The sequence below is a fragment of the Melanotaenia boesemani genome, chromosome 17 (assembly GCF_017639745.1).
Source record: "Melanotaenia boesemani isolate fMelBoe1 chromosome 17, fMelBoe1.pri, whole genome shotgun sequence".
Classification (NCBI taxonomy): Eukaryota; Metazoa; Chordata; class Actinopteri; order Atheriniformes; family Melanotaeniidae; genus Melanotaenia; species Melanotaenia boesemani.
Genome location: NC_055698.1, coordinates 6,545,406 through 6,565,363, shown reverse-complemented (window position 1 = coordinate 6,565,363; position 19,958 = coordinate 6,545,406). Strand labels below are relative to the sequence as shown.

At 38.4% G+C, this 19,958-nt stretch overlaps 1 long non-coding RNA gene across 1 annotated transcript; it reads left to right on the top strand.

The window, feature by feature from the left end:
- Nucleotides 1-16,691: 16,691 nt before the first annotated feature.
- LOC121656547 lies at nt 16,692-17,147 on the top strand. Its single transcript, XR_006013418.1, has 3 exons — nt 16,692-16,816; nt 16,924-16,981; nt 17,061-17,147. It is a non-coding gene; the product is annotated as an uncharacterized LOC121656547 (long non-coding RNA).
- Nucleotides 17,148-19,958: the final 2,811 nt, after the last annotated feature.

Genomic DNA, 19,958 nt, shown 5'->3' with positions numbered 1-19,958 from the left:
CCAGTCCATTAGCCGGATGACCTGCTCTGATTCGACGGCTTGTTTGGTGAGAACGCCCCTTTTAACCACGAAACAAACAAATCAGTCGGTTTTCTGATAAACTTTGGAAATGTTCCAGCCTAATATATAATGTTGTTTGGCCTTTATTTGTTCAGTAGATAACATTGAGTTATGATCCCTCAAACAACTTCTGCTGATTTTATTATTTTCAGCTGCTCTAGGCAGCAAAGTTCTGTTCCAATCCAACTAATTGTCCTTATATGTTAAGAAACCTCCAGAAGACACTGTTGCACTTTACAGACTACAACCTGGGTATAGATAATGAATGAATGAATAATTTATTCCATCAGGTTTCCATTTCATTCCGATCTAATATTACGTTTTATTATGAGTAAATGATACAGATGGACTTGAAAGTCTGTTAAAAGGAACTTATTTGAAGATTTTTTTAAAGTAACATAGTAGTTACTTTTCCGAGTAATTAATTACTATTATAGTGCTGTAACTTTGTTACTAACGGGAAAATTTTTTGCAAGAAGTAACTAGTATAATTAATTACTTTTTAAAAGTAAAATGCCCAACACTGGTAGTGCTACAATAGCCAAGGGGCAGCACAACCATCCAACTCTGGTTATTATCTCAGCCAGAGAAAAATAGCAGAGACAGCATGTGAAAGATGGTCTATGCACCACCCTCCAGTCTGTTGCACTGACTGACTCACTCTGTCACACATCCACTTTCTAACACCAGATTTAGCTTCATTCAGACCCGCTCAGCAACAGTTTTCAAAGCAGTAAATATCGACAAATCTAGCAACTTTTAGACAAACATCCCTGTTACGTCCCCACAAAATCACCAGAGGCACGTCTCCCTGTTTCTACTCTGGTAGAGGCAGCAGTGTCTGTCAGCTGCTTTTACTTGAGCAGTGCTGTCCTTGTGGTGCAAATATGTTCGAGAATTTCAACTGTTTCTAACTTTCTCTCTCTGAGATCATTGCCTATGAAAACACAGCTGAGATTACTGCACACATGTTGTTTTTATCTTATATGGACATTTATAATCTGTGTTATTGCAGCAGCAAACTAAAAAGCAAACCCGACTATCAGCACTTGTAGGCCTTATGTTATTGTTATATGTTATTATTGCCTTGTTCTATTAAAATCCATTGTTAGTGACAGGAAAAATCCAAACTACTTTATAAATCGTATATATTTACTATGTTTTTGACCTTTAAAGGTTGCTGTTATTTTACCTGTGCAATGCATTCTGGGACGATGACATGAAAGAGTTGTACTCCTGACAAGTGTTATGAAGGACGCCTCTGAGACAGGACTGCGTTAACAGGTTTTATTCTAGACTGAGGAACAGATGGAAGCAGGAGTCTTTTGATCATGCAGTTCAGCAGTATACTAAGTTGATAGATTGGTGAGTCGGGACCGGGACGGGGACGTGGAAAAGTTCAGCTTGCTTGAGCGAGGTCCGACGGAGACTGGTAGTTGAACTGGAGCTTATAAGTCCTGGATCCGGGATTATCTGCAGGTGTGCGTCATTAGTATTCCGGAGAGGGAGAGCCGGAGCAGGTGTGGCAGAGTCTGGTGCAACGGTGACAACAAGAGGCTGAGGAGGTGAAGGCAAATATGACTTGTTTGTGGCTAGATTATGTTGTCCTCTTGAACAGTGGATATACAAAAACAATGCCTACTGCTCTGCTTTTGATTGCATTTTCCAGTCAAAAGACAAAAAACAAACAAAAACAAACAAACAAACAAACAAAAAAAAAACAGCTACATAAATTTTCAATGATTTTAAGTGATAAAAATAGAAGAGCTGAATTGGAGAAAGTCTGTGGATGGACGTGACTTCCTAAGGACGCACGTTTATGTTCTTGGAACTTCTCTCCAGATGCTTTTCAGTCATTGTGTCAACCACAGCTGCTTGAGAAGCTAACAAGGCTAGAGGCTATTAACAAAGACCGAAACCAACAATTTTCTCTTACAATGAGCCCTAATGCCTCAGGTTGACAAGTGACAAAAGAAACAAACACAGGGATAAATGGTTAGACAGGAGACCCTGAATGTTCTTTTACTGGGGTGAAAACATGCCACCATCACCCCCACCCACCACCAACCCACCCCCACCACCCTTCACAGCCTCTGAGTGCGAGCCATCATATGTGACTATGACCCTGGACATCGAGGAACCTGATAAACCACTGCCTCATTAAGTCCATATTTCTTTAACTATGACCGCTGCCACAAGTCAGTGGTAAAATAGCTGTTCTGATATCTGATATTATTCATTCAGCTGAACAGCTGGAAAAACAAGACTCATTTATGCTCCCTTTACGTACGTAAATATGTAAACCCATTTCAATCATTCTCATGATTGTTAAGCAAACAGAGTTCACCTCTGAGTTCCAACGTCCAATATCAGTTTCAGACATTAGAAAGCATGGTGATGGTGGAAGGAAATATTATGATCTGTGGGTTTTGGTTTGGGGTGTGTTGGATTTACTGTTGCTGTTTGAGTTGCTGTCCTTGTTTTCAGTTTTATTTTGTAGGTTTATTCCTTCTGATTTCTGTTCAATTTACTTCCTGTTCTCTACACACCTGATTTCATTTGCTAATTTGCTTCACCTGCTCCTCGTTAAGTTTGTTCTCCTCAGTGTATATTTACTCATTGGTTTCTTTTGTTCATTGCCAGTTCATTGTGTGTTAGTTGCCAGTTAGTCCTGTCGAGTCCATTGTCTTTTTTTGCCAGGTAGTTAGTCTTCTGGTAATCTTTAGTTATATTTTTGCTCATTAATTCTTCTTATTTCCTCTAATTCCCTCTGGTGTAGTCAGTTTTGCATTTGGGTCCTATCCCCTCATCTCCAGCTGCTGCGTTCCATGAGAGAAGATCATGATAATTTACATTCTAAGAAAGAGGCAGGACTGTAGAAGGTGGTGGTCTGTGCGGCTATTGAATACATCACAACTTCTTCCTCTTCTTTGTTCCCTCTGCTGCTTGCTCATCAGATATACTGCTCAACACTGCCCCCACAGGTACTGGAGCATCAGGGGACACAGCGGCAAGAGCCCTGGAAATGGACCAATTAATGCACATAAAGAACGCAGGAGACAGACAGAAGGCTTTGTATCCGTCTTTAGCATAGAGCATAAATGGGCATTAAGACCGTCCGTCCTGTTTGACAGTCTGAGGTGAGTCGTGCACAGGATATGTTGACACATTTAAACATAATAAGCTTGTTTGTGTGATTTACCATAGTTATTATTTATCATACAATGTGTTACTCTAATCTGTATTAGAAAACTTTTGATCTCAGTGCTTATTATGAACAGCTGCTGACAGAAAGCGTAGCAAACGCTCCCTCTCTTTGAATTGGTATTGAAAAGCAGCTGCTGTACAAACAGCAGCTATTTTGGTCCACTCTGTCCTCTTAATCCATCTGATTGTCCTCAACTTCAACTGTATTTTCAGTAACTTCTTTATTCCTGTTCTCTCTGTTCATATGTTTCAGTTCAAAATGAAAACACTGAACAGAAAACATTGAGTCAATATACTGCAATGTGGGCCAAGACAGCAGCAACCATCTGATGTCATTATGCAGAATGCACTGGAAAGTAAACAACAATGGCGACGTATGAGTGAAATACTTTTTCTCATGTTTTTATATAATTAAAGGAGATGTTTATCGAGCTAGACCAATTGTTCCTCTTTGGTTTCCCCTTTAAATGCTTAAATAGTGACCAGAGGTTAATGTGTAGACTTAATGAGGCACCTTTCAGTTACCATTTTACACTTGTTTTTTTACATTGAACTGACATTAAGTTATGCAAATGAGAGGAGATTTATGGGAATTCTGCTGTACTAATATAGGTATATATGAGCAAAGAAAGTATGAGGCAACAAACAGATGTAAAAAAAAAAAGCAGAGAACAAATGTGATGTGATGACCCAAAGCTGAAGCCAAAACTTGCTCTACTATGAGAAATAACAGGTCATATAACAACAGAATCACACCTGCAGTGCCAGTTTATTGTTTTCTGGTACTTCTGTGAGACTGTATTATACTGGATCTTGTCAGCAGCAAACATTTGGACAAGTTGACTCTGATCAACATACTGAACAGGGTGATGACATTTACGAAAGAGAAAAATAATTAGGACAAAAAATTATGAACATTTTTGGCTATATATTAACTTTCAACTCCAAATCACAACAAAACAATCATAACATACTTTGATATTTGATCAAATTTATTTGATCAAATTTACACTTTCTATGACTAAAAGCAGGAGAACCATTAAGGCAACAGAATGTACTCTCAGATAAGCACTCATCAGCGTTTAATTTCTCTACAATCCACATTCAATCAAACATTTAATCCTTTGGAGAGTCCTATTTTATCAGCATAGATGAGAATAAATGATTGGAGGTCTGTCCACTCCACACATCCTCTGCATGTTGATGCAAGACTGATTCCATCATTTAGTTATTATGAAGCAGTAGCTTACTTTCCAGTCATATTTAAATGGGAAGCATCTTCGTGAGGGTAAAATATGAGTATTAGGGAGGCAGAGTCAGGGAAAGATCAAATGGCTCCAACCTTGGATTATGATTTTGCCTTTTTTTTTTATCACATTTACTCTGTAAAGTAACTATAACATTTTTTGGTCTTTTGAAACACTCTGGAAGAGCTGGTTGCATTAAAACAAGGTAATTCTAAGTCGTAGATAGCCAAGGGGTAATTGCTTGTGGAGGATACAGAAGTTCACCAGCCATTGCAGATAAAAAAAATAAAAATAAAGTATAAAGGCGGCATTATCCTTTAAGCTGATTACTAGTCATTTTAAAATGGATTGAGCTTATCTGACAATATATAATATGTTTACTTGATTGATGTGCTTAGAGGTGCGATTTGCATCAAAACCAGATGAAACGGTGAGGAAATTAGATTTTTTCCTAAGGTCATCTAATTAACTGAGGATGTTTGTTTCCTTCACCCCATGATTTTCTTTAGAAGTTCACATGTTTCACAGATGAATTCAGCGGTTTGATCAATGGAAATAAAAACTACACAGTTTAAAAGCAAAATGGGAACCAGCTTATACCTCTGATTATAAGAAATGAGATGAAGTCTGTCGTGCTGCAAAGCTTGGTGGGCGAGTCCCGCACTGTGAAGCAAAGGTGAAAGAAAACACCAGCTGAAAAATCCATCTCCTCACCCACTGAGTGCAAATTTCATAACTGTATCTGGACTTACAACAGTTTGTCCTACAACCCCGTCTCCCCAACTAACCTTCTATTCAATCAAAGCTTTCCCCATGACTGTGGACTGACACTCCTTCCTGTGGTACCTGACAAAAATCAAGAAAAAAAAAAGATTTTATTTACTATAAATGGATATAAATTAGCAGAACTGATGGTTTCCTACAGAAAAATAGAATCAGTCTTGTGTCACAATGAAAAGATCACAATTCGATGCATGCATGCACGTGTGAATAAATGTTATACAAAGACCAGTTCACAAGCAAGGTAACCAGTTCAAGTTTCACCAACATTAGCCATATTAGCTAACCTGACGTCTGCTGTGTTGTTTTCAACTTTGCTGCTAAACTCTAGTACATACTGTATGTGAAAAACCCAGGACCACGTAAGTAATTTACTACATATCAGCCGCAGGTATCACTTAGCAGAACAGGACAAAAACAAAGGGGAAAGCATTTTTCTTCAGACAGCATTTAAGGTGACTTACTAATGCCAAAAGACTATTTATAACTGAACATGTGAGACCATATGTGTTTGTAGAAAATAACGGATTTAGGCATATGGTCAAAGCGTATATTTAAGAAGCCATTCATAGTTGGTGCATTTGTTTATATGATGTAAATTTCAGTTTTCACCTTTCTGCAAAGGTCTACTTGTTTGCTCTATGATCAACCACATGCAACAGCCTGAATGCATTTATTCCAAGAGACATTGCGAAAGAAGCTGTTATCTACACCTCTACAAAGGAATGCAGACTGATTGTATACCATGACCCAAGAATAGTATGAAAAAGACTGTGTGTGTCTGCAGAGTCCCAATCAGTTCACACTTGCAGATGCAGAAATGATCTACTGGGCCATACCTGGGCCAACTGTGGTAACTAAGGCAGTTTCCCTACAGCCTTACTTTATATTACCCTGAAATTGTATATTTACACATCCTTAATACGTATATACCAAAAAAGAAAAAAAAACTTTGATATTGTTGACAATATATTCGAAAGCAAGAATTAGAGTGCTTTTTTAGAGTCACAATACCCGTGACTCGGAGTGTTAAATCATAAAGTTATGATTTCACACATCTCCAATTTGATCTTTTTTAAACAGCCCCTCATTAGAAGTAGTTTACAAGGTTTGAGTTAATGAAAACCAAAACATAATTAAAACAACCAGCAGGACATTGCCAAGATCAGGAGGCTCTTTTGAGATGAGTGAAGCTGCTAGAACAAGCACACCAAAGGAGCGAAGAGGCCAGCAGCAATAACAACTGAACAGCATGCTGGAATCCCTTTCTCATTTGAATATTTGCAAGGTTTCTGGGCTGTGCAGTCAGGTGGCAAGACATACTCCACTTTTCACTAAAAATAACATCCAGTTCATCTTAATTATGCAAGAATATGCACTCACTTTCTCAAAATTATCCATGAGAGCCTTTGGGGTGGATGGAAACTGGAGTTTTAACTTTTTGGTTTTAATTCCCAAAGGTTACACATGAAGCAGGAGTTGTCTGTTCCACATGAATAACTTCTAAATGAATACACCGGTATTTTAGCATCAACCAAGCAAACCCTCAGCATAGCTGCAGATAATTCAGAAAACAGAGAAACTTGGTTCTTATTTAATTATCAGTAATACAGCATATTAGGGAGGAATAATTGGCCAGGGATGCAAATAAAGACTGCTAATTGGTCACATCTGAACATTTTTATATACAGTGAAGGAGACTAAAGCTTTCCCCAGCCTTGGATCTTTGGAGTTTCAATTAAATGTTTAATGCCCAGAGAAATATTATATACATACACTTATTCACTTTCTTGCAGAGTTTTCAAAGCAAATCAATATTCCTTCTATATGTGTCCATAAATTTACCCAGCAGCCAGCTAGCTTAGCTTTTCATAACACCTTATAAAAGAAAAAAAATGCCACACTGGCTTTGCCCAAATGTAATAAAAATCCACAAGTCAGCACATCTTATGTAAGTATTTAAAACAGTTATACTTCATTTAAAAAAAGAAAAAAAAAGCAAGACCTGGTGATCTCTGATCTTATTTCTGGGATCTACCATGATCATCCTCCCAGTTCATGGGTCAAAGCCCCAAGTACTTTATTACTGCTGGTATTATTGTTGCTTTAACTGCATCTATCACCACTGCTTCCATCTGCAGTTTGTTGATGATCATCATGGCCAACTGGTAAGCCATCACCTGTTCTGGATCTACAAAGAATTTATCTAAAATATAAATGATTATGTTTATTATAATAATATTAATTAAATTTCTATTTCTGACATTCTAACATTCCTTATTAAAACACGCACACAGAGTATTTCACCATTTAGCAGAAAGCTCTTGAAGCTGCAAACTATGACTAAAACTGGATAAACGAACAAATATTTAGATTTTTTCATATCAGACTACATCACATTTGGATGTTACAGACACGTCATGGTTATTGTCTCATCTGCTTGTGTTTCAGACATTTTCTCACAGTTTGTCAGTTGGCTCATCTTCCACCACAATGTTGATTAAGGTAAAAAAAAAAAAAAAAAAAAGTTTATCTCCACTTTTATGCAAAAAGCTGAGAAAGTGTCATGCACGGTCTTGGCCGTACTTTTGGACTGTAGATGCTTCATGTTTCTTTTCTTCTTCAATCTTGAGCAGACTAGACGCGTCTTTGGCAAATTCACTGTCATCTTATGTTCAGTATCATCCAGGTCACATTTCTCTTGAACACGTCTGCATGACTAAATTGTTTAGGGACTGGGTTAGTAAAATTTACGGATGTATGCTGGGTATGGAAGTGCAGAATTCACAAGGATTGGCTGAATTTGCTTTAATAGTTGTGATCACATTGCAAATTGCTGAAGAACCTGTTTATGATTGATATGAATGAAGTAATTGTGTTAAATCAGCATATAAATATATGTGTGATAATCATATTGATTGCCCGCTCCTGAATTCAACCAAGGTTAAATCTTTTTATGATTTTAACAAACATTAAATCATTGTTCACTGAATTAGCATTATTTTGTATCACAAATTTGTGATTTACACCCTGCATGTATCCAAGTAATTTGAAGAATGAAGTAACAGAAGAAACTAGAGACACTAATTGCCCTGAATTGTTTAGTAGCAAAGAGGTGCTTAGTTAATGATGCTGGTTTCGGTGTGTAATCTGTGGACATTATTATTGTTCTGAAATCAACCCCAGGACATTCATGAGGAAACAGCTGAATAAATAAAAAGAGAAAATCAATGATTACATCCAGAACACCTCATAGAATTACTCTTGTCCATTCAGCATACTTTGCTAAATGACTAGATGCATGCAAAATCCATCATATGAGGCGAGGCTATTAATAAAAAAGGTATTCAGATGTAAGCCTTAACAGGAGCTCAGGTCAGGTATGGGGGGAGGGATGAATGGTTCTAAATAACTGGATCCTTTTGAGGATGATCTGCTCCCCTCTAAAACAAAACCCCTCCACCTATGTCAAAGAACGAATCTATCCAACTTGACCAAAAGCAAAGCATACAGACAAGGACTATTTCTAGATTCAGACTCACTCAGATGGTAGAAAGCTCTCAAGTATTGAGTGGGATTAAAAAAAAGTTTTCCACTTTCATTTTCAGACACATTGTCAGAAATTAACTGCTCATTATCACCTTCAGCTCAGTACTTCAGCATATTCAAACAAAAATTAAAAAGTCAAGTTTGATTTAATGGGCTTTCATTTCAGCCTTCAAGGCAATAAAAACAAGAAAATGAGAAGCAGGCTGTACTCTCCCGATATCCCTGCTACTTCCATGCCTGAGCCAGCCAGATGTACTTCCAGAGCTGATTACAGAACGGAATCGAAGACGGTAATTATTCATAAGCATTAGAGAAGCCAACTGTGTGTGTGGCACTTTGATGATGACGTGTGCCAGTTCTGATATGTTTCAGGGACTTTCTTTGGGAGAAAAAAGTAACCAGCAGGACTGCAGAGAAACATGTTTTAGAAAGGTTACACGGTTGTAACACAATTAAGAGGATCATGTATTGATTATTAATTCAAAGAATGACTAAATGTGACTTTAAAACAGGAATGAATGCATTTAAGCAGATGATACATATATGTTTGTATTTTTCATGGATAACTGTGGCATTACAAACTCAGAAGAAAGAGACACAGCATTAGCATTAGCTTAATGAGCAAACTGGACCTTGAATTAGAAGAAATCTTTAGTTCATATCTCAATGAAACGTGGCAAAATTAGTCCTTCGCTTTTTACCCATCACTAGTTATACTAGGAAGCCATGGACAGTGCTCGGGGAGCAAAGAGTCTTGCTCAGGGGCCCAGAGTGTTTATTATTTATTATCAGTGTGTGGATGTGAACCTGGCTCCCCCAGCCCTCCTCTCTAATCACTGGAACACCACTCCCACCTCATGTAAGGGAGTAATTAAATTAGTGAACTAAAACATTATTTTTCTTATTATTTCACAGCAATAATATCATCGTACCTCTGCCTAATCTGAAGGTGGGTGCTCTAAGCTAAAGCACAGTTCTTACTTTGCGCTGTGGCTTCACTGCTTCGAATATACTTCAATTTAGCTTCCTCTGTATGAGCAGCAAGCAGACAAGTCTGAAAATGCGAACGGGACGTCACCACAGCTTTCTCCGCCATTTTGGGCTGACCCGGATACTGTTTCCATTGACACTTTCTCACTAGTAAATTATGTTAAAAACACTTAAAACACGCTGAAAAGAAATGTCCTCACCGCGATGATCTTACGAGAGGTGAAGAGTTGTTACGATGCAGAAACACTAATTATTAATAACATATCGTTACAATCTGCTTAACAAGTAATGAAGGTTTAGATGCATTGACACCTGTTTCAGTCTTAGAAGTCTGTGTTTGCCTGGTGTTTGGTGTACGTTCTACAGCCGCCATGAATTTAAAAACTGCTGATCATTAAATGTTCATGCAGCCATTTTACAAACAGATGGATTAAAACCTGCAAGTCTACAAACTGTCAGCTCTAACTACACCTACTGATCATTAATGTTAATTTTTATTTATTTATTGTTTTGATATTTTGATTCTGAAATCAAATAAATAAACAAATCTGTTTATCTGGATTAATTTCTGATAAATTAATATATTCTTGGTGTTCTAAAAGATAAAGACATATGTCCAAATATACAGGCTTAATTAATTTAACAGATTTTGCAAGGAAGCAGTAAAATATGAAAGAATTCAAAAATATGAAGAAGCATATTTATTTATTACAAGAACAATCAAATATACAAAAAAAAAAAAAAAATGGACCTGATGGAGTCCTAAATGTTGTGACTGAGGCTACGTTCGCACTGCAGGTCTTAATGCTCTAATCTGAAATTTTTAAATAAAATCCGATTTTTCCGCATGGTCGTTCGCATCATTTCAGTGCAACCTTCACGCTAAAGTGTGAACGGTATGTGGCCCTGACAGGCATGCGCAGAGGATAACACGGCATCTAGTAGTGCGTAGTAATTACAGATGTAATGGATCCTTCACATCTGTTTATCAATTTGGAAGTTCTTGCCCACTCTGAACCATTAAAATTATGCCTAATTATTGAATAAAAGAAGGAGACTGGGGGGAATAAAAAGGACCATGAATGTTAACAATGGCCTTTTGTGGCGCAGTGGCTCCTACTTCTGTACAGAGGCAGGAAATACATGAGATGATCACGAATAACCACAACGTCTCAACACTTTTTAACGTAATTGTTCAAAATTACGTGCAGGGAACATGGAAATTAGAGCAATGCTCAAGGTACAGACAATGCAGTCGAGTTTACCTGTGCAGAGTCCTGCACAAGTCCAATTACCAACCCACACCCGCCCAAACCTGACCCATGGATATCTTCCAGAGAAATCTGGATCCGACTCGATGACGTAGGATATAAAACGCAGCCTGACCTGCATGTGTAAATAAATTTATTTGATTACAAATCAAGGAACTTTTCAGGTGTGTTACTTATTTCCGTTGGTATTCTTTTCTCCATTGTTCGCATGGGATATCTCTTATTTAGAGAGCATGTGATCTCAGGGTTGCAACTATTTTGTACTGAGTGGTTAACCTAGTTCAAACAGAGTGCAGCCCTGCAAAGGAAAAATCGCACCTGGGCTTGTGTGTGTCTTTTATCTCTGCCTTACAGAAAACAGGAAGCCAGTGCCAGGTGGAGACCATGAGGAGGCAGCTATCAGATGACACATGTGACTTTTCCCAGCAATTGCACAACAAATCAGCAACTATGTCTAGAATAGGAGGAGTGTGTAATCATAAAAGGGTTCAGGGAACGGTGGTCGAGGTTCTGACTGGTGGTGGACAGCAGGACTTACACATGTCTGTTGGTCAGGGCTGGCAGTACAGAACGCAGATCTGTTGCACATTCTCATACTATGTAATTAATTACTGTACTCCATCAACGAACAGGAGAGGAACCTAAGAGAAAGGTAACCAAGTTATTAGAACTTTTTGGACGCACGGTAAAATATTATCTGCCTGAATTAATGTAAACTAATCAGTTTTAAGGTTCTCTCCAACACACGTTAACACATTTTAATTGTAAATACACCCCCGTCCCTCCCTTTATTGCATTACTTTTCTTAATTTGTTCATATATTTAAATTGATTCTCTTGTTTTGTCTTCATTTTAATTTACAATAAAAAAAGGAAAAGACAAAAACAGTAAATATTGTGAAACAGCAGAATTGTGATGTTTGACTTCTGTGACTTCAAAATTGGCTAAAATGCGACATGACCAATCAGGGACGTATCCTATCTAGGACCACATATGTAAGACTGGGTTTGATTAAAAAAAATCAGATTTGCACCGTTCAGACTGTCATTGAAAAATCTGACATGAGTCACATAAGGATAAAAAAAATCTGAATGGAGGTGCAGTGTGAACGGAGAAGAACACTGGGACTCATGTTACCCAGAGAACAACAAACAACCTGGTGGAGGAAAGTGATATTTTCATCTGTACATGGGAGTTTCATCCTGATCAGTAATGCTGCATTTAAATCATTCACTTATTGGGTCCGTAGCCACTAACTCTGTACTTTATATCCAAACCACGGTCAGAAGCTCATCACCTGGAAAAGTTTGTGCAGAAGTCTGCTGTTGTCTGGGATGTGTCCACTGCACCAAGATGGACACAGACATTTGGTTGATGTTTAGGAGTGTTAACCATTCCTTAAAAGACATATTGTTCCATCCCTAAAAACTAAAAGATGCGCTCATTTTTAATTTGCCAAAAAACATGTTTTATATAGTCACTTTTCAGAGTGAATTGTTTGGAATATCAAGTATAGATTTGGGAAACTAACACAGGAAGAAGTTAAACTGATGTAACATTAACCCAGAGTGAATTACAGTCCTACTTGAATAAAACTTTTTGTTTAAGCTACTTTAATTATGTGATTTATCCCATTTTTAGTATACTTATGACAGAACTGTGACATAATGTAACACAATAAAATGTTGTGCACAAGCTTATTTTAGCTAAATAAATGAATGAATCTTTTTCTTCTTTTTTTGTAATTTTTCAAATTCTTTTGATAAATTATTATTTTGATTAATCTCAAAAGTAATGGGTAATGACTACTTTTTTTTTTATCCTTTAATTGTAAGACACCGAATAGTTTATGTGACTACCATCCTGATATGTGACTGTCTTAACCAGCACCTGGTAATAATGTGTGACTACCAGCTTTCAGTAATGGGAAAAGTTGGCATCAATTTACAAGCTGTTTACCAACCACCAGGAAAGAAACCATCCATCCATTCGTCCAATTTCAATACCACAAGCTAGCATATCATAAGTCTACCACTATTCTGTATCCAGTGGGAGGTCCATCCACAGATCAGTAGTCATTGGTTAGCTTTGTCACCAGATAAAGTTTTATTCAAAATGTGAAGAGCAAGAAGCAGACCTCCCAGTATGATATTAGCCAGCACCAGGGGCGGACTGGCCATCTGTGAGTTCTGGAGAATCACAGAACGGCCGGTGCTATAGGACGGCTGGCGGCCGGTCCGGCCGTCACATACAGTATGTAATTTGCATCAGCTGTTATGTAACGGCCGGCCGCCAGCTGTCACAGCAGCTGATGGCCGGCCGCAGACGTTACCAGTGCTACAATCTGCTGTTTCACATCTCAGACCTGTAGGTGGCAGCAATGCGCTTTAAAGTTGAATGTCATCCGCCAATGCGCACAAATTGCACAGCAGAAGAAGAAAATCTAAAACGAAGAGTAAGATAAAATCGAGTATGGAAAGTACTACGAATAAAAAACGGAAAGAAAAAGGTGGAGCAGAAAAAGCAAGGGATAAGAAAAAGCGTAATTTAGATGATGAAGCTGCAAAATGCCACAAACTAACAGATATGTTCAGGAGCAGCAGCAGCAGCAGCAGCGCCAGCGGCACAGAGCCAGCCAGAGCTAGCAGCAGCGCCACGGCAGCACCTGTTCATAATAATGAGGGACAGAGAGTCGAGCTTGTGGAAGTTCCACAGACAGACACAGGGCAAGTAAGTATGGAACATAAGAAAGTAAGAGAGAGTGACATGCTTGTGCTGACATGAAATAAAAACATTACTGTAGGAGTTGAAATAGCTAAACTTGAAACAGTTATGCTGTTAAATGCCACATGTAGGATTATTATTGAAAAATAGTAAATAAAAGAGAAATAAAAAAAGACAGTAGGCAGTAGATAGTGCTTTCAGTTTTTACTTCTACGTTTTATGTTTTAAAAATTGCAGTAACATACAGTTACTTCTCAAAAACTAGACTTTGAATAAAAAGGTTATATTTTTAATCTGGTGTTTTTCATTGAAATGGTATATTTGTGCAGTAAGATAATTTAAGTTACTGCTTTAATAAAGATTATTAATTGATTAAGTTTAAAAAGGGAAATAGCGTGAATATATTATTTTGTCTTTGGACAACATTATATTGTATGGTGTTCTGTGTTAAATACATAAAACATTTTTTTAAATGATTTTAATTTTTTTAATAACTTTTTAAAAGTCTATTCATCATTTGTTTATTCAGGTCGAGCATAGACCAAGGCCCAGAGACCCCCCCAGCTCCACTTTAAACTGCTTTGAGCGCCCCAAGCCTGATAATCACAGTCTGGATGTTTTTTTTTCCTTCCATCCACAGAGAAATACCAAGCAGCTTTTGGTACAGAGGCTTTTTAAACACAAAGATGGCACAGACCGAAAGTGGCTGACATACTGTGAGGCAAACCATACACTTTATTGTGTGGTATGTTTAGCATTTGCAAAACCAAATGTAAACAATCCATTTATAAGTGGTATGCAGGACTGGAATCATATCAGTCAGAGAGTTGAGGAGCATGAGCGAAGCAGCATGCACAGAGGTTGTGCTGAGGCATATTTTTTGAGGGCATCCAAGTCAGATATAGCCAGCTTAATACATGGCCCCCAAATTGTGGCTCACAGAGATCAAGTTAGGAAGAAACGACAAGTGCTGGAACGTGTAGTTGATGTGGTGAAGTTCATTGGAAAGAGAGGACTGAGTTATCGAGGACAGCAGTCGGAGGCAGCATACACTCTTGATGACCACAACATCGACCATGGCAACTTTTTAGAGCTCATCACTCTTCTAGGGAAATACGATGTATGCCTGAAGGAACATCTCACTGAGTGCATAGCAAAAAGTAAACAGATGCATCAGTCACAGACCAGGGGTCGTGGTGCTGCTGTAACATTTTTATCCAAAAACACTGTGAACACAGTCATCTCCACAGTACAGTTGCTAATTCAGGAGACCATAGCAAAAGAGGTTGCTGAAAGCAAGATGTTTTCTGTTCAGATAGATACAACCCAGGACATCACATCCCATGAGCAGTGCTCTGTAATTTTGAGATATGTTACAGATGCAATTCAGGAACGGCTTCTTGCAGTGGTCAAGTGTGAGGCATCCACTGGCCAATATTTTGTTCAGATGCTAACAAATGTGATGGAACGCTTTAATCTGGACATCAGTAACTGTGTCAGCAATGCTACCGATGGTGCATCAAACATGCAGGGCCAGTACAGAGGCTTCTCTACCCTCCTCTCACTCAAAGCCCCTAACCAAATACATGTTTGGTGTTATGCTCATGTGCTAAACCTGGTCCTGGCTGATACAACTGAAGTGGCCATATCTAGTGGGTCCCTCTTCTCACTCATGAATGACATTGCTGTGTTTATTCGTGAGTCTTATCAAAGGATGAACGTGTGGGAACAAAGAAGTCAGGAAACCCGACACAGGCGTCTTTCTGTTATTGGAGAGACAAGATGGTGGGCCAAAGATGTAGCCTTGAAGAGAATCTTTGGTTCATTTGGAAAACCAGAACAAGCTTTGTATGTAGATGTCCTCATGACACTCAGCATCTTCCAAGGTCAACCCAACTTAAAAACTGCAGTGCGTGTCAAAGCTAGGGGATTCTTAGAGGCGTTGATGAAGTATGACACAGTGTTAACTGCCCAGCTTTTCATGCGGATTTTTGAGGTCACAACACCACTGTCAAAATATCTACAGTCAAGTAGACTAGATATCTTAAGTGCCCACAGGATGGTCATGGCAACTCAAGATTCTGTTAAGAACATGGCAAGAGATTTTGAGTCCATTAAGCAAGCTGCTGATACCTTCATCCAATGGGTAAATGCACAACTCATGGAGGAAGAGGACTGTGAGCTTGAGTTGGAGGCAGCACATCCACAGAAGAGGAAGAGGAAAAGGAAGATGATGGCTGGTGAAACGGCAAGTGTTGAGACTTTCACAGATGCAGACAGACAGTATGAAGTTGAGGTCCATAACCAGATTATGGATACAATCACAGAGAGCATCCACAGGCGTTTTTTGACCCATGGTACACTCTATGCTGACTTGGCCCTTCTTGATCCAAGAAACTTTGCTGAGGTATCATTGAACACTCTGCCTGATTCTGCATTTCAAGAACTGAGCAAATGTTTGCTCAGATTTAACAGTGGAGCAACAGCTGTCAATTTGCAGTCTGAGTTAAAATGTTTGGCAGCTCAGTGGCCACGACTTAAAATGTCTGCTCTTGAAGAGTACAAAGTGAGGATGGTAGAGGATAACTGTAATGATGATGAAGACACAGATGTACTAAATAAACAGTGCAAATCTTGTAAGGATTGCCCAGTTTGCTGCTACCAAATTCTGAAACGCTACAACCTCTTCACAGATGCCTATCATATCCTAGGCTGGGCATACAAGTTCCTCCTTACTCTGCCTGTGACACAGGTAGCCTGTGAGAGAACCTTCTCTGTTCTCAAACACATCAAAAGTCGCATAAGGAGCACGCAGTCACAAGAGCACCTGGAAGCATTCATGCTTATGAGCACAGAAAAAGACATCCTCATGTCTCTTGACAATGACTTGGTCATTGACAGAGTTGCAGAAAAAAGTGACCTGTTAAAGAAACTCTTAATCCCCCAACATTGAGGAAAACGCCACAGATCCTAGCTGGGTTTTTTAAGGTAAGTATTTAAATGTAATTTAAAAAAAATTAAATAGTAACAGATACTTTACAGACTAATTGTTTGTGATTTATGATAAACCAAAGATTATGTGTTGTGTGTTTTAGTTACCTGTTTTTTGGCTGAGTCTGAGAAACTAGAGAGAAACTACATCTTCTTTTCATTGTAAGTATATTACAGATACTTTACAAAATAATAGTTTGTGATTTATAATAAACCAAAGATTATGTGTTGTGTATTTTAGAGACCTGTTTTATTTTGGCTCAGTCAGACGGAGAAGAAACTACAGCATCTTCTTATTGTGAGTATTCAAGTTCAAACCCTATACAGTGCTCATAACACAACACCTTATGCATTAACTAAGGCCATCGCTATTGGTATAATTTAGACAGTACAGTATCTGTGCCAGGTGGTGGCGTTGAGTTTGCGTATCAATTTTGGGCCGGGCTGAGTCAAAGTCCAGGGCTGCTTTTTTGTCCCAGTCCGTCCCTGGCCAGCACCATGGGGATGAGTATATTCTAAGATTGGTTGAATAATTAATTAAGAAGTAATTTCAAATAGTGTTTTTACTTCAAATGCCCACCTCTAAATGATGACACACTACTTTGAACGACTGTGTTTAATGCGTGGAATAATAATAGTCGTGGAAAGTAGAGGTCTGTATATTCAGCAAGAAGAGAGGAAGCTGTTCCTCAAAAATATCTATTCAACCGTTACTGTTCATGTCAACAGAAATTACAGCTTCCTGTCTTTCCACATTAACTACACCCACTTCAAATTTCTGATCAGTCACACAATAGATGTCGGACATTGCATGAGACAAAAAGTTCTGCATAGATGATGCGTCAAGAACAAGATGCAGGAACTCAAAAACCAGAAACAAATGAGCCCTGGAGAGAGAATGAATTTATCTGTTTGTCTGGCATATGAACAGATCTTAAGTCTATAGATAAAATACAACCAGGTATTACATAAATAATTCAAGGTCCTTTTATCATTTCAGAAAATTGGCAACCCTACTGATGTCAATCTTCTTATTTATCACCAAAATCTGACAAATTTTGCCTTTGGGTTTTCTACAAAATACCAACCCAAAGTGCAGTTAAAGGTTAAGTTTATAAATAACATGCTCATAGAATACAAAATTTTTGGCAAAGCATGCAGGTCTCTTTCCCCTCATTAGTCTAACTCGTCTTAATAAGCGGCTTATTATAACCCTAAATCTTAAATTTGGCTTGTCTCCGGTATTTTAAGTGCTTTTGCAGTTAAGCAAAGAGGAGTATTTACATTTCTTCTGCTCATTATTCCTGAGATGACCCCCAGAGCAAAATTAAGTTACAGTCTGCAACTCTGTGAGTCCAGTCAAGGAGAGTCGTTTCACCAGGCAGAACTGCTGTTTTCCATACTATGTTTAATTAATGAACTGTTATTGAAAATGGTTGCAGTGGAGCACTAAGGGAAGTAATGATTAGACTGTCAGTAATTACAGTAGTGATATGCCTGCTTATTGTGATTAGTCTGTATATGACAGTGATTTGTTCTTTTTTTTACTGTCATGTAGCTGTTTATATAGACATTTTTAACACACATTGGCAGTGTAGTTTCTAGTTTGTGTTATTTATGTGGAGCTTTTGATTAAGAACATGCAGTGCATGTTGAATATCACAGTTTTTTTTATTTTAGTGGCCTAGTGAGTTTACTATAGACTATATGTGTAGAATGCACAAGCAACATAAAACATGCTTGAGGGGGAAAAAAGATAACTTGCAAGAAGAACAAATCACAGAGATCAACATTGTCCTCTGCTCTGCTGTTTGCCAACACATTCTGCCCAAGGCTGCAAACACAACACAGTTAGAAAACATTTTATAGCATTTCTCTGTGCGCTGACTATCCCTCAAGAAATAAAACACAGTGTAAATCTGATTTACATTTTGAACTCTCGTCATTACCAAAGAACAAAGGGATGACACATTTGGGAATTAGTGTGAACTTCATGCACACACACAAAGCAAAAAAAAAAAAAAGAAAGACAAAGGTCTTTTGTCCTCTGGAGCAAAGAGATGCTTAGCACATTTCATTAGAGATTTCTTTGTGTCAAACATGGATCGCACCTATTTGGCCTTCTATAAGGGCAAAACCTTATAGCTCCCTTGGTTCAGAACCAGCTGGTCAGTTTAAAAGGGTCAAGGGTGTATTTTCTCTCAATCATGTGTTGGAAGAATCTCGAACCGCTCCTGGTGTGAGTTTCCAATTCATAGAGAAAAGAAGCTGCACTATCTCATAATTAAATCGTTGCCTCTTCTCCACCGCTTCCAGGTCAGTGTTATAACTGCACTGGGTAAAAAGAATTAATACAGATTCGGATTTAAGAAAATCCTTTGCTTGAATTGATTTTAACAGTCGTCTTGCTTTGAAAATGCAAATGAGCTCAATAATTTTCTCTGTGATCGGCTGGAGAAATAGGGACCAAAAAAAAAACATAATTACCAGCTATTGGTTGTTGACAGATTCAACTTGTTTTCCTAACACAACAGACCTGCAGAGGGTTAATGTGCTCCCACCTCACATCCCCTGCAGTGTTAGAAATCGGAGACAAAGAGGAGTGAGGTGTGACTGTGTGTGTATTAAAAGATTACACTAATTTCTCTGCACCTTTTATTATGCCAGCTTTAAAAGGCTTTTTTGGCCGTGTGGCATGAAATAACCTTGCGTTGCTGCACCATTTTTAGCAGATCATTTCGTCCTTTTTCCCGCCTCTCCATCCTGCTTCAAGAGGCCACGCTCTCATGATGCCAAGGCTGTCAGTTTTGCTGGGAGCACCTGGTGAGTTAAAGGCTGGGCCAGGTGGTACGCAGCTTTGACTGCCAATTAGAGTGGTGACCATGTGAGAGCAGCCCGAGATAACTTCTAATTAACAATAGACCTCTGAGGCATAACAATTAGCCTTCCTTTCAAATAAACCCACTGAAAAGGATGCATGCCAAGCCTGCTGGCAAACCTGCTTTTTTCCTTTTCAATTTGGTAAAAATCTACCAAGGGCAGGAAATTAAACCAAAATCCACACAGAAAGTCGCGCTGATCCCTAGCAAAGCCTTGCAGGGTGAAAGTGAATGTAAACTTTAATATATATTGTATCAGT